Here is a 14,664-nt window from a genome sequence, read left to right on the forward strand (position 1 = left end):
TATCTATCTATCTATCTATCTATCTATCTATCTATCTATCTATCTATCTATCTATCTATCTATCTATCTATCTATCTATCTATCTAACAAACATTAAATTTATATCCAACCCCTCCTCCCAGAACAAGCCCAGGGTGGCATGAGCTAGAGGGAGCCCCAGCTGACGAAGTGTCAAGGCCCCAGCTGACGAAGCGTCAAGGCGAGTTAAGCAGCAGAGCGAGTTCGGCAGCAGGGCGAGGAGGCCAGGGCCCCCCACTCTGCCCTTCTGTTCCCTGACCTCAACTAAACCACAGTCTCCAACCTATTGACATAATAAACCTCAAACAAAACTATGCAGGTAAGAAGCCAGCAGGCGTGTGGGGGCTTTCCAGTGTTTTGCACAGCCTGCAGCATGTATGACTATCTGCCTGTTGGACAGCAGTCGTGGGTGTGCTCTCGGTGCAATGAGCTCCTGGCTCTCCAGGAACGACTTCATTTCCTTGAGGCCAAGGTGGCAGACCTGGAAAAGCTGAGAGAGGCAGAGAGGTGTGTGGAGGAGGCCTTCAGGGACGTTATAGCTGTGTCCCACTCCAGCGATGATAGCTCTCCTGCTATCATGGACAACGATGGTCTCGGGGAAGGAGAGCATCCAGCTGAGGAAGAGGGAAACGATCCCTTAGAAGGGATCCATTCCTTGGGGGATGAGCAGCTATCCTCTCGTGCCGAGGATATATCTCCAGGGGGTGGAGGAATCCTTGTAGTGGGTGATTCGATCATTAGGAACATAGACAGTGGGGTGTGTGATGGGCGTGTAGACTGCAAGGTGTTTTGCCTGCCTGGTGCGAAGGTTGCGGATATCGCCTGTCATTTAGATAGTTTGGTAGACAGTGCTGGGGAGGAGTCAGTGGTTGTGGTGCACGTTGGCACCAACGACATGGGGAAATGCAGCCGTGAGGTCCTGGAAGCAAAATTTAGGTTGCTAGGTAGGATGCTGAAAGCCAGGACCTCCAAGGTGGCTTTCTCTGAAATGCTACCGGTTCCACGCGCAGGACCAGCCAGACAGGCCCAGCTTCGCAGTCTCAATGCGTGGATGAGACGATGGTGTCGGGTGGAAGGGCTTAGATTTGTTAGGCACTGGGGAACATTTTGGGACAAGCCAGGCCTGTACAAAAGGGACGGGCTCCACTTGAACCAGAATGGAACCAGACTGCTGGCACTTAAAATTAAAAAGGTAGCAGAGCAGCTTTTAAACTGACTGAGGGGGGAAACCTGACAGGAGCTGAGAAAGGTCCGGTTCGGAATAAACCTCCCCCCTGGGATAAAAACCAAAGAAATGATGAAATTTTAAAAGGGGTAGGCCTAGAAGTAGGCATTGTGAGAGCAGGGGCACAGGATATAAATTCAGAAGAGCAAAATTACCACAGGCCAAACCACAAGTGCCAAAGACACTTGAAGAGAGACACTGCTTACAAGTGCCTGTACGCTAATGCTAGGAGCCTGCGAACCAAGATGGGAGAACTGGAGTGCTTGGTCTTAGAGGAGAGCATTGATATAGTGAGCATAACGGAGACCTGGTGGAATGGAGAAAACCAGTGGGATACGGTTATCCCTGGATATAAACTATATCGGAAGGACAGGGAAGGACGTATTGGTGGCGGAGTCGCTCTATACGTGAAAGAAGGCATTGAATCCAGCAAGCTCGAAACCCCAAAAGAGGCAGACTCCTCCACAGAATCATTGTGGGTGGTGATACCGTGCCCCAGGAGGGACTTAATACTGGGAACAATCTATCGTCCCCCTGATCAAAATGCTCAGGGAGACCTTGAGATGAGATATGAAATTGAGGAAGCATCCAAACTAGGAAATGTGGTAGTAATGGGTGACTTCAACTACCCGGACATAGACTGGCCGCATATGTGTTCCAGTCATGACAAAGAAGCAAAATTTCTAGATATTCTAAATGACTATTCCCTAGACCAGTTGGTCATGGAACCGACCAGAGGGACGGCAACCCTGGACTTAATCCTCAGTGGGGACTGGGACCTGGTGCGAGATGTAAGTGTTGTTGAACCAATTGGGAGCAGTGACCACAGTGCTATTAAATTAAACATACATGTAACTGGCCAATTGCCAAGAAAATCCAACACGGTCACATTTGACTTCAAAAGAGGAAACTTCACAAAAATGAGGGGATTGGTAAAAAGAAAGCTGAAAAACAAAGTCCAGAGGGTCACATCACTCAAAAATGCTTGGAAGTTGTTTAAAAACACTATATTAGAAGCTCAACTGGAGTGCATACCGCAGATCAGAAAAGGTACCGCCAGGGCCAAGAAGATGCCAGCATGGTTAACGAGCAAAGTCAAGGAAGCTCTTAGAGGCAAAAAGTCTTCCTTCAGAAAATGGAAGTCTTGTCCGAATGAAGAAAATAAAAAAGAACACAAACTCTGGCAAAAGAAATGCAAGAAGACAATAAGGGATGCTAAAAAAGAATTTGAGGAGCACACTGCTAAGAACATAAAAACCAACAACAAAAAATTCTATAAATACATTCAAAGCAGGAGACCATCTAGGGAGGCGATTGGACCCTTGGATAATAAGGGAGTCAAAGGTGTACTAAAGAATGATAAGGAGATTGCAGAGAAGCTAAATGAATTCTTTGCATCTGTCTTCACAGTGGAAGATATAGGGCAGATCCCTGAACCTGAACTAACATTTGCAGGAAGGGATTCTGAGGAACTGAGACAAATAGTGGTAACGAGAGAGGAAGTTCTAGGCTTAATGGACAATATAAAAACTGACAAATCACCGGGCCCGGATGGCATGCACCCGAGAGTTCTCAAAGAACTCAAATGTGAAATTGCTGATCTGCTAGCTAAAATATGTAACTTGTCCCTCGGGTCCTCCTCCGTGACTGAGGACTGGAAAGTGGCAAATGTAACGCCAATCTTCAAAAAGGGATCCAGAGGGGATCCCGGAAATTACAGGCCAGTTAGCTTAACTTCTGTCCCTGGAAAACTGGTAGAAAGTATGATTAAAGCTAGATTAACTAAGCACATAGAAGAACAAGCCTTGCTGAAGCAGAGCCAGCATGGCTTCTGCAAGGGAAAGTCCTGTCTCAGTAACTTATTAGAATTCTTTGAGAGTGTCAACAAGCATATAGATAGAGGTGATCCAGTGGACATAGTGTACTTAGACTTTCAAAAAGCGTTTGACAAGGTACCTCACCAAAGACTTCTGAGGAAGCTTAGCAGTCATGGAATAAGAGGAGAGGTCCTCTTGTGGATAAGGAATTGGTTAAGAAGCAGAAAGCAGAGAGTAGGAATAAACGGACAGTTCTCCCAATGGAGGGCTGTAGAAAGTGGAGTCCCTCAAGGATCGGTATTGGGACCTGTACTTTTCAACTTGTTCATTAATGACCTAGAATTAGGAGTGAGCAGTGAAGTGGCCAAGTCTGCTGACGACACTAAATTGTTCGGGGTTGTTAAAACAAAAAGGGATTGCGAAGAGCTCCAAAAAGATCTCTCCAAACTGAGTGAATGGGCAGAAAAATGGCAAATGCAATTCAATATAAACAAGTGTAAAATTATGCATATTGGAGCAAAAAATCTTAATTTCACACATACGCTCATGGGGTCTGAACTGGCGGTGACCGACCAGGAGAGAGACCTCGGGGTTGTAGTGGACAGCACAATGAAAATGTCGACCCAGTGTGCGGCAGCTGTGAAAAAGGCAAATTCCATGCTAGCGATAATTAGGAAAGGTATTGAAAATAAAACAGCCGATATCATAATGCCGTTGTATAAATCTATGGTGCGGCCGCATTTGGAATACTGTGTACAGTTCTGGTCGCCTCATCTCAAAAAGGATATTATAGAGTTGGAAAAGGTTCAGAAGAGGGCAACCAGAATGATCAAGGGGATGGAGCGACTCCCTTACGAGGAAAGGTTGCAGCATTTGGGGCTTTTTAGTTTAGAGAAAAGGCGGGTCAGAGGAGACATGATAGAAGTGTATAAAATTATGCATGGCATTGAGAAAGTGGATAGAGAAAAGTTCTTCTCCCTCTCTCATAATACTAGAACTCGTGGACATTCAAAGAAGCTGAATGTTGGAAGATCCAGGACAGACAAAAGGAAGTACTTCTTTATTCAGCGCATAGTTAAACTATGGAATTTGCTCCCACAAGATGCAGTAATGGCCACCAGCTTGGATGGCTTTAAAAGAAGATTAGACAAATTCATGGAGGACAGGGCTATCAATGGCTACTAGCCGTGATGGCTGTGCTGTGCCACCCTAGTCAGAGGCAGCATGCTTCTGAAAACCAGTTGCCGGAAGCCTCAGGAGGGGAGAGTGTTCTTGCACTCGGGTCCTGCTTGCGGGCTTCCCCCAGGCACCTGGTTGGCCACTGTGAGAACAGGATGCTGGACTAGATGGGCCACTGGCCTGATCCAGCAGGCTCTTCTTATGTTCTTATGTTCTTAACAAAAACACTAAACACATCTTTAAAACATCTGAAAAACAAAACATCTGAAAAAATAAATCTTTAAAACATTTTTAAAAACTCTTAGAACAGTTCCTACACAGATGCAGACTGGGATAAGGTCTCTACTTTAAAGGCCTCTTGAAAAAGAAAGTTCTTCAATAGTCAGCAAAAAGACAACAGGGATGGCTCCTGTCTAATATTTAAACAGAGTTTATTCCAAAGGGTAGGTGCCACAACATTAAAGGTCTGTTTCCTATGTTGTACAGAACACACCTCCACATGAGATGGTTTCTTCAGGATGCCCTTGCCTGCAGAATGCAGATGATCCTGGTCCCAAGCTGTATAGGGCTTTATACACCAAAACCAGCATCATGAACTTAGTCTGGTAGCTAATGGGCAGCTAGCGCAATTGTTTCATTAGCTGGGTAACATGTTGGTGACATCCTGCCCCAGTAGACAGTTGTGCCACTGCATTTTGCACCAGCTGCATTTTCTGGATCAACTTCAGTGGTAGCCCCACATCAAGAGCATTATAGTAATCCAACCTGGAGGTTACCAGTGCATGGACAACAGTAGCCAGGTGATCCCAGTCCAGAAATGGCTGCAGCTGTCTTACCAGCCAAAGCTGATAAAAGGCACTCCTAGTCAGCTGAACCTCTAGCAACAAATATGGATCCAGGAGCATCCCCAGAGTTCCAGACTATGAATCTACTCTTTCATAGGGAGTATGGCCCCATTCAAAATAGGCAATTGACCAATTATTCAGACTCAGGAACCATCTACCCACAGTGCCTTCATTTTGCTAGGGTTCAGAATCAGTTTATTGGATCTCATCCAGCCCACCACTGAGTCCAGGCGCCGGTCCAGGGCTTGCAAGGCCTCTCCCGATTCAGATGTTACAGAGAAATAGTACTGGGTATCATTAATGTACTGCTGACACTTCGCCCCAGATATCCTAATTACCACTCCCAAGGGCTTCATATAGATGTTAAACAGCATTGGGAATAAGATGAGGAACCCCACAGCACAACTGCCAGGGGGCTGAAAGACAATCATCCAGTGCTGTTCTCTGAAACTGACCCTGGAGATAGGATCAGAACCACTGTAAAACAGTGCCTCTGATACCCATCTCACCAAGTCAACTCAGAAGGATACCATGGTGAATGGTATGAAAAGCCACTGAGAGATCAAGTAAGAGTAACAGAGTCGCACTCCCCCTGTCCTCCCGATAAAGAACATCCATCAGGCTGACAAAGGCTGATTCAGTCCCATAACCAGACCTGAACCCAGATTGGAATGGTTCAAGATAATCTGTTTCATGCAAGAGTACTTACAATTGCTGCACTACAACCGTCTTGATCATCTTCCCTAAAAAGGGTATTTGTGACAGGTGGTAATTGTCAGAAACCAATGGGTCCAGGGTGGGCTTTTTCAGGAGTGGTTGGATCACCCCCTTTTTCAGAGCAGCTGTGACTATTCCATCCAACAAAAACATGCTAACCACACCATGGATCCACTCAATCATACCTCCTCAGAAAGCTTTAATAAGCCAAGAAGGGCAAGGGTCGAGAGGACATGTTGCTGTCCGCATCATTGGCAAGCACCTTGTCCACATTGTCAGGCTGCACCAACTGAAACTGATCCAAACAATTTGTAGCAGACATTGCAGAGAACATCTTGCTGGGGACTCACTAAATATGAATGAGGCATCAAATTGCTACAAAGGCAAGTAACGTTACCCTCGAAGTGCCTTGCAAACAATTCACAGTGGGCTTCCAAATGGTCTAAAACTTCATTTCATGGAGTAGATGTTAACTGATGCTAGACAATACAAAAAAACTCAGCTGGATGAATCCACCTGAGGATGCTGTGGAGTCAAAGAGGTAGGCCTTCCTCCCTGTCCTCACTGCCACACAGTAGGCTTGGTTATGTTGCATTACTTGTGCCCAGTCAGCCTCATAGCACATCTTTTGCTACTTGAGCTCTAGCCACCTTAGGGTTGTTAGGTCAAAAGCATCCCAAAGCCTGAGATTTCAGGGGCGAGGCTTAGTGAAGTCACGGAGCAGGTCATAGTGATGTCATGGAGATGGGCCGTAGATATGTCACAGGGGCAAGCTCAAGTGATGTCACAGGGGCAAGCTCAAGTGATATCACAGGGGCGGGTCCTAGTGATGTCATTAAGCATCAACCACAGTTGCTTGGAGCCTACCATTCAAACAAAAACATTTCTCTGATTGGAAATTAAGATAGAAATCTTAGCTAAAAGATAGAGCCTCGGCAGGGAACATTTAATCTAGTCTTCTTTATTCTGGCAAGAAGGAGTGCCCTCAGGCCAGGCCAGGCCAGTCACCAGAGGGCCACTGTAGGAAGAAAAGAGACTAGTGTTGTGGAGATGTTACATAGGAGCACTCAGGAATAAAGATGGATGCCCCTGAAGACTGCAATTCTAAACACACTTACTAAGCCCCATATAACTCAATAGGACTTACGTCTGCGTATATATGGTTTAGATTGCGCTGTTGGTAAAGCTTGACTGGGGATCCTCTGCAAAGATATCCATATCCAACCCCCTGCCTGGATGACCTGCCCGTACTTTTCAACATGGCTGCTCCAAACTTCTTTGCAGATTTGACCCTTCACTTCCAAAAGAGGTCTGAGAAATGAGTAAGAGTAAGAAGATTCTCTACCCTTTTCTGTCTACCTTGTGCTTTAAACTCACTTTGACAGCCAATCCAATTCCAGTGAGTAATAATTAACACAGAGAAAACACAGATGGTTTGATCTACCTTCACAGACAGCAGCTTGGCAACAACAATTGCAGCCACACTTCCCAGTATGTGAATTCTCTTTTACCACTACTGGTTAAGAAACAAACCGTCATGCAATCAACAAGGTGCATCATCACTGGGTTTAAGGGGTTGAGCTGAGCGCATGGAACCACTGTTCTATGGATATAAGGGAGTGCAGTTAAACATAAATGAAATGCAAACAGAAAAAGGAAAAGAAAAGACAGTGATGATTTCCTAAATGCAATACTGTGGCACAATTGCTGACAAGAATGAGACCCTATCAGCACATAATACCTCTGCTCTGAAATCTGCACAGGTTGACGATTTGCTACCAGGCCAAGTTCAAGGTGTGCTTTCCATGCTACAGGTGCCACATAGTACTTGTTCTGCTCTTGTAAGAAATCAGTCCTTTAGTGTGGCAGCACTTACGCTTTGGAACTACCTGCCTATTGACATTAGGCAGACACCTTCATTGTACTATTTTCAGCACCTGCTAAAAACATTCTTGTTTAGGCAAGCCTACCCAGGTATATAGAAAATATTGCATTTTTAATCTGTTTTAACTCATTGTTGGTTTTATTATTTTGAATGTTTTTAAATACCTGTCTTTAACTGTTTTTGCCAATAAGTTTCTTGTTTTAAAATTTTAGTGTTTTATTGGTTTAAACCACTTTGAGATTTTTTACAATAAAGTGGTATATAAATGTTGTAAATGAAATAAATAAATACATTTTTGAGTCACTGTGGCCCTTGGGTCTCTTTTAGGAACAAAAGAATCTACCTTATACTGACTCAGGCCATATAATACCATGTAGCTCAGTACTGATGACATGGACTAGCATTGGCTCTCCAGGATTCCAGGCAATAGTCTTTTCCAGATATTGAATTTTGGTCCTTTGCATGCAAAGCATATGCCCTGCCACTGAGCTACAGCCCTTCCCCTATTTAAAAAAGTATCTTTTAAACTTATTCTTTTCAATTCACTAATGAATGCACATCACACCTAGGGAGATCCATATCATTCATTTAAAGCACATTAAACACACATTTGAATCACATGAATCCCACCACAGAATCATGGGAACGGTAGTTTGTTAAGGGTGGTGGGAACAATAACTGTGAGGGGGAAACTACACTTCCCAAGATTCTTTAGGGGAAGTCATGTGCTTTAAATGCTTGTTGGATGTGCTTTAAATATATTGTGTGGATCTACTTAATAAACTTTGCCTGCATGTAAATTGTTTTAATTAATTTTTTAAAATGCAAATGAGCTATAAAGTTTACTGGGTGACCATGGGCTACTCACCATCTCTCAGCCTAATCTGCCCCTCAGAATGAAAACAACAGAGGGGAACCATGACAACCCCAAGGAAGAAGGGCATACCTAAAATGTAGAGGAAGTAATAATGTACAAGCATAGTGTGAAATCAAATACTTATTGGGACCTGGTATGAAGAAATAATTATATAAGCATGACTGTCAAAGATATTTATACAACCTGTAAAGATATTTGTAGTGCAATCCTATGATTGTTTACTCAGAAGCAAGTCCCAATGTATTCAATGAGGCTTACTCAAACAGGTAAGCGTGCACAGAACTGCAGCCTCAAGTCATAAGGAACACTCACCCAACCTAAAATTCAGAATCATGCCACCTTTCGCTGTTTTACAACTGTTTATACTTTTTATGGTTATTGGATTTTAAACCAATTTATTTCTTGTTATGAGCTGCCTTGGTTTCCAATTTGCAATCCTACCTCACAGGGCTGTTGGGAAGACTCAATACACTCACACATAATGGAGATGTAAAAATACATAGACCCCCATATAATAGTTTATTGTCAAAATGAGTTGGTCATTGCAGAACATTTAAAAAATAAAATAAAATCAGTGTCAGTTTCCGACATAATAAAAGCAGTGATATCTATGCAAGCCCTGCCTAATTGCTTTAAAAATATGATTGGAAGGGAAGAGAAAGATTTACAACACAAACACAATCCTTTGCTATGTTCACTCAAAAGTCCCATTAACTGACAGCACAATCCTAACCATGTCTACTCAAAAGTAAGTCCTATTGAATTCAATGGGGTTTACTCCAGGTATGTGGGATTAGCATTACAGTTTTACTCCCAGGAAAGCAAGTATTGGATTAAAGCTTCATATTGGGAAGGTTTTCAAAGCACTGCCATCTTCAACAGCCCAGGAAATTTTAAATTTGTTTGACCCCTGAACACAAGAGAAAAAAAGACTTTTGGTGAAAGCTATATACTTACTCAATTTATGAGATTTTCAGATAAACAGGAAAAAACAACAGTTTTCTACTTTTGCAGTGGAGTCCAGGTACTGCCTGGAGGCTCAGAAATCCTTTGTCAATCACAACCTGACTGCATTTATTGGCTACAAACCTGAAAGGGAGGGGTTAGAGCAGCCAGCTAAGAGATCATTTCACAGAACTTGCGGGGGGGGCTGACGTTTTGGTGTATATCTTGTGAAAGCTGAGAGTCTAGAGATTAACATGTCTCACCCAGAGAGGACCCCAAAAATCTGGACACCTGGCAACCCTAGCTGTCATCTAGACTGTTTCATTATCGTTAGTTCACTGGTGTACCAAAGTGCAAACCAGGCTCCACTATGCCAGCAAGATCACTCAGGGACAACCATGTCAAGAGCCCAACATGTCTCCCTGTACCACAGCATGACAAGAGCTTCAACAGGGTCACTTGCTCTATCTACTGGACCCCCCCCAAGCATTCAGGAATCCAGTGGATTCCATTAGTCTCCGGGGCAGACTTCACTAGGAAGTGATCTGACCTTGACAACTGGGTGACATCCATCCCCCCTATCTCCAGACCACCCCTTCCTCCATCTGGAGCAAAAACCAAACTGAAGATGCACAGTGCCCTATGTGTTGGACCAGTGACAACTGAAGACAGCCTCATGGTCATCATGGAGGCCAAGAAGTCCCAAGCCAGAACACGAGAGGCAGCCTCAGCATGGATATTGAAGTCACCCAGTTCTGGGCTTCTCCAACACGACAGCCAAAACAGCTGTGCCAGTTTGGTAAGAGAAGCTGCTGAGCAACAGAGTGGATGATACACCAGCAGCAACCCTAGTTCACTGTCTCCTTGGTCCAAGACCAGGGGGAGGCCCTCATAGCCAGCTCCAAGACACAGTGGTTTCCTGGTGACAGAGATGGAAGTTCTGTGGACCACAGCAACCCCTCTCCCTGTCCCTGTAGCCTATGCTAATGTTGCACCAAGTATCAGATCAACTCCTCCCAGCTCTCCCAAGTTATTGTTGTTGTTATGTGCCTTCAAGTCAACTAAAACTTATGGTGACACTATGAATCAGTGACCTCCAACAGCATCTATCATGAACCACTCTGTTCAGAACTTGTAAGTTCAGGTCTGTGGCTTCTTTTATGGAATCAATCAGCAGCGTCACTAGCGGGAGTGCGCAGACCTCTGGCGCGTGCCCTCCCAGGGGATTGGACGGGGTGGCAGGCCTTGCATGCATGTGCGCACACTCACCTCACACTCCAGGCTGACGGTGGAAGGCCCATCCCGGCTTCACCGCCAGCGAGCGGGCACCTACTTTCAGCGTTCACCAGACCAGGTGCTGGAGGGCCCTTGGTGAGCCCCCAAATCTTGTGCTGAGCGCTCGCATTAGCATGAGGCAAGCCACCCCCGTCCATGCCCCTGGGAGGGTGCACGCCAGAGGGGTACCCAGCCAGAGAAGCAGGCCTGGGAATGCTGGCACGCCTCCCTCGCCCCACCGACACTGGTCCCGTTCTTGCCAGCCCGCCTGCCTGCCTCCAAGGAGGAGTTGGCTGCTCTGACGCCAACCCAGAGGGCTTCTCGGCTCCTTTGCCGGGCAACGGTGCGGACGCCCTGGCCTGCGACGGGGCAGCTCTGGGTGTCACCCCCCTCATGGTGTCACCTGGGTGCAGTCCGCACCCCCTGCACCCTGCTAGTGACACCCCTGGAATCAATCCATCTCTTGTTTGGCCTTCCTCTTTTTCTACTCCCTTCTGTTTCTCCCAGCATTATTGTCTTTTCTAGTGAATCAGGTGTTCTCATTATGTGTCCGAAGTATGATGACTTCAGTTTCATCATTTTAGCTTCTAGTGATAGTTCTGGTTTAATTTGTTCTAACACCCATTTGTTTGTCTTTTTCGCAGTCCATGGTATGCACAAAGCTCTCCTCCAACACCACATTTCAAATGAGCTGATTTTTCTCCTATATGCTTTTTTCACTGTCCAACTTTCACATCCATACACAGAGATCAGGAATACCATGGTCTGAATGATCCTGACTTTAGTGTTCAGTGATACAATTTTGCATTTGAGGATCTTTTCTACTGCTCTCATAGCTGCCCTCCCCAGTCCTAGCCTTCTTCTGATTTCTTGACTATTGTCTCCATCTTGGTTAATGACTGTGCCAAGGTATTGATAATCTTCGACAAGTTCAATGTCCTCATTGTCAACTTTAAAGTTACATAAATCTTCTGTTGTCATTACTTTAGTCTTTTTGATGTTCAGCTGTAGTCCTGGTTTTGTGCTTTCCTCTAACTTTCATCAGCATTCGTTTCAAATTGTTACTGTTTTCTGCTAGTAGTACTTAAAGTCAAGTTTTATTGCCAGGCCATAGGCCATCGCAACAAGCATACAAAATTTAAAATACCAAACATTTAAACATAAAACCATCGTCACTAAAATAAAACATAGTAAATCCCTAAAAATATAACAATTAAAACTACGAAATCATCAGTCTCTAAATGTTCCTAAGACCCCTGATCTATTAAGTGTTTGGCCCTTAGCTTTTGAGCAGCAAGAGCAAAATGGGCTACCCAATAGGTGACCGAGTAGTCGTTATCAGCTAAGAGGAAGGAAACAGTTTGATCCTCCCAGCCAGGGCCTTGGTGATTAATTAGGATATCAAGAAATTTGGTTCTTGGGTGAGTGTAGAGTGGGCAATCAAGTAGATAATGTGGAAGATCCTCCACCTTTCCGGAATGACAGATACACAACCGCTGGGCCCGCGGAATCTGTTGATAGCGGCCAGACATAATAGCACTTGACATTGTCTGAAATCTCAGGGCTGTGAAGGCAAATCTTAGATGAGCAGGTAGGGGGTATAACAAGTAATTTGCCCTTATATGGTCAGCTTTGAATAAACCATACCACCTTGAGAACTTAGAGTTGGAGATTACCAACCTGTCCATCCAAACACAATGTCTCTCTATCTGTTCTCGGATTTTAAACCTACTCGATAAGAGAGCTGACTGGGATGAAATATGATATTGAAGATGAACCGCCTGAAATTTAGAATTCCAGAATCTATCCACAACGGCCATGTCAAAAGAGGCCTTCACCAGTATCTTAGTTGGTGCTTTTGTTAGAGAAGCTAGTAGTATGGTATCATCTGCATATCTTAAATTGTTGATATTTCTTCCTCCAATTTTCACACCTCCTTCATCTTGGTCCAGTCCTGCTTTCTGTATCATAGGTTTTGCATATAGATTAAATAAATAGAGTGATAAAATACACCCCTGTCTCACACCATTTCCGATGGGGAACCAATCGGTTTCTTCATATTCTGTTCTTACAGTAGTCTCTTGTCCAGAGTATAGGTTGCGCATTAGGACAATCAGATGCTGTGGCACCCCCATTTCTTTTAAAGCATTTCATAGTTCTTCATGATCTACACAGTCAAAGGCTTTGCTATAATCTATAAAGCACAGGGTGATTTTCTTCTGAAATTGTTTGGTACGTTCCATTATCCAATGTATGTTTGCGGTATGATCTTTGGTGCCTCTTCCCTTTCTAAATCCAGCCTGGACATCTGGCATTTTTCACTCATTCCATATATGGTAAGAGCCTTTGTTGTAGAATCTTGAGCATTACTTTACTTGCATGGGATATTAAGGCAATAGTTCGATAATTACTGCATTCCCTGAGATCCCCTTTCTTTGGAATTGGGATGTATATGGAACACTTCCAGTCTGTGGGCCATTATTTAGTTTTCCGTATTTGTACACATTTTTGTTAAAATTTGGACAGATTCAGTCTCAGTAGCTTTTAGCAACTCTATGGGTATACCATCTGTTCCTGGTGATTTGTTTCTTCCAAGTATTTTAAGAGCAGCTTCACCTCGCATTCTAAAATTTCTGGTTCTTCCTCATACAGTTCCTCCATGAATGAATCTGTCATCCTGGTATCTCTTTTATAGAGTTCTTCAGTGTATTGCTTCCATCTTCCTTTTATTTCATCTCAGTCAGTCAGTGTGTTCCCCTGTTGATTATTAAACATTTAAATTTCTTTCATTTCTCTAATCTTTTGGAATAGCTCTCCCAAGTAGGTCTCAGTAATTCACACCACAATGGCACCCTAATCCACAATCAAATTGTGGATTATTGTTGTCTTATTGTGTACTGATCTAGCATTAAACAACAGCACACACAGGCCAGTGGGACAGCAGATAAGCAACCAGGAACCCATCCATGGGAGGGATGGGAGCAAGTAACAAGGAGTATATAGCCTTGCCCTCATCTTCCATGATAGTTCATCACCTCCCCATGGCTATACATCCTTCTGCCTGTGATCACTGAAATTGGGGTGGCATCACCCAGTTCCCTTGTTCGCAAGACTCCTCTTATGCACATGATATAAACAATAGCCCACCAACAAAACCTTCCAGAACCAGATACTCCAGTACACCTCTGGGAGAACTGGGAACAGTATTACAAAAACTACACAAGATCCACCCAATAACTTTCACACTGGGCACACCTACTCCACCCCCCGCCCTATGTCAGGAAGAGCCAGCCTTCTGCCAGGTGCAAACTTTCACTCTGCAGGCATCTGGCAACTTTTTCCTTAATACAGTTCACTGCACAGATTTTCACCCTGCACAGGAACCACACATGAGCCTTCTGACATCACCACTACCAGCCTCCTCTAGATTGGAGAAGAAGAAAAAAACAGAAGAGGGTAGTGACCTTGCCCTTGGGAATCCCTAAGGGACTCCACAAGGAACTACTCCTTTTGGTGTTGCCCTTTCAGTGGTGACCCCACTGGCAGCACACCTGCTGCCCAAGGGCCAGAGCTTGGAAGATTACTTTTAAAAAGTAATAAATTACAGTTACAATTCCATGGCCTTAACAAGTAGTAATTACCGTTACAATTACAATTGCTCTAAAAGTAACTGATTACATTAGTTTTCCTCAAAAGTAATCACTACAATTACATTTCAGTTACTTTAAAAAAAACACCTACAAGGTGTTGGCCTTGGCTGTTGCACATCTATGTAGCCTAAAACAACCTTAAAAATAAACACACACATACAGAGGTAAACATTCTTTTTATCCATAAGATAACAATGGTATCTGGTAAGGGAGGTGAGGAGGGAGGCAGAG

This window comes from Rhineura floridana, chromosome 5 (genome assembly GCF_030035675.1).
Source record: "Rhineura floridana isolate rRhiFlo1 chromosome 5, rRhiFlo1.hap2, whole genome shotgun sequence".
Classification (NCBI taxonomy): domain Eukaryota; kingdom Metazoa; phylum Chordata; class Lepidosauria; order Squamata; family Rhineuridae; genus Rhineura; species Rhineura floridana.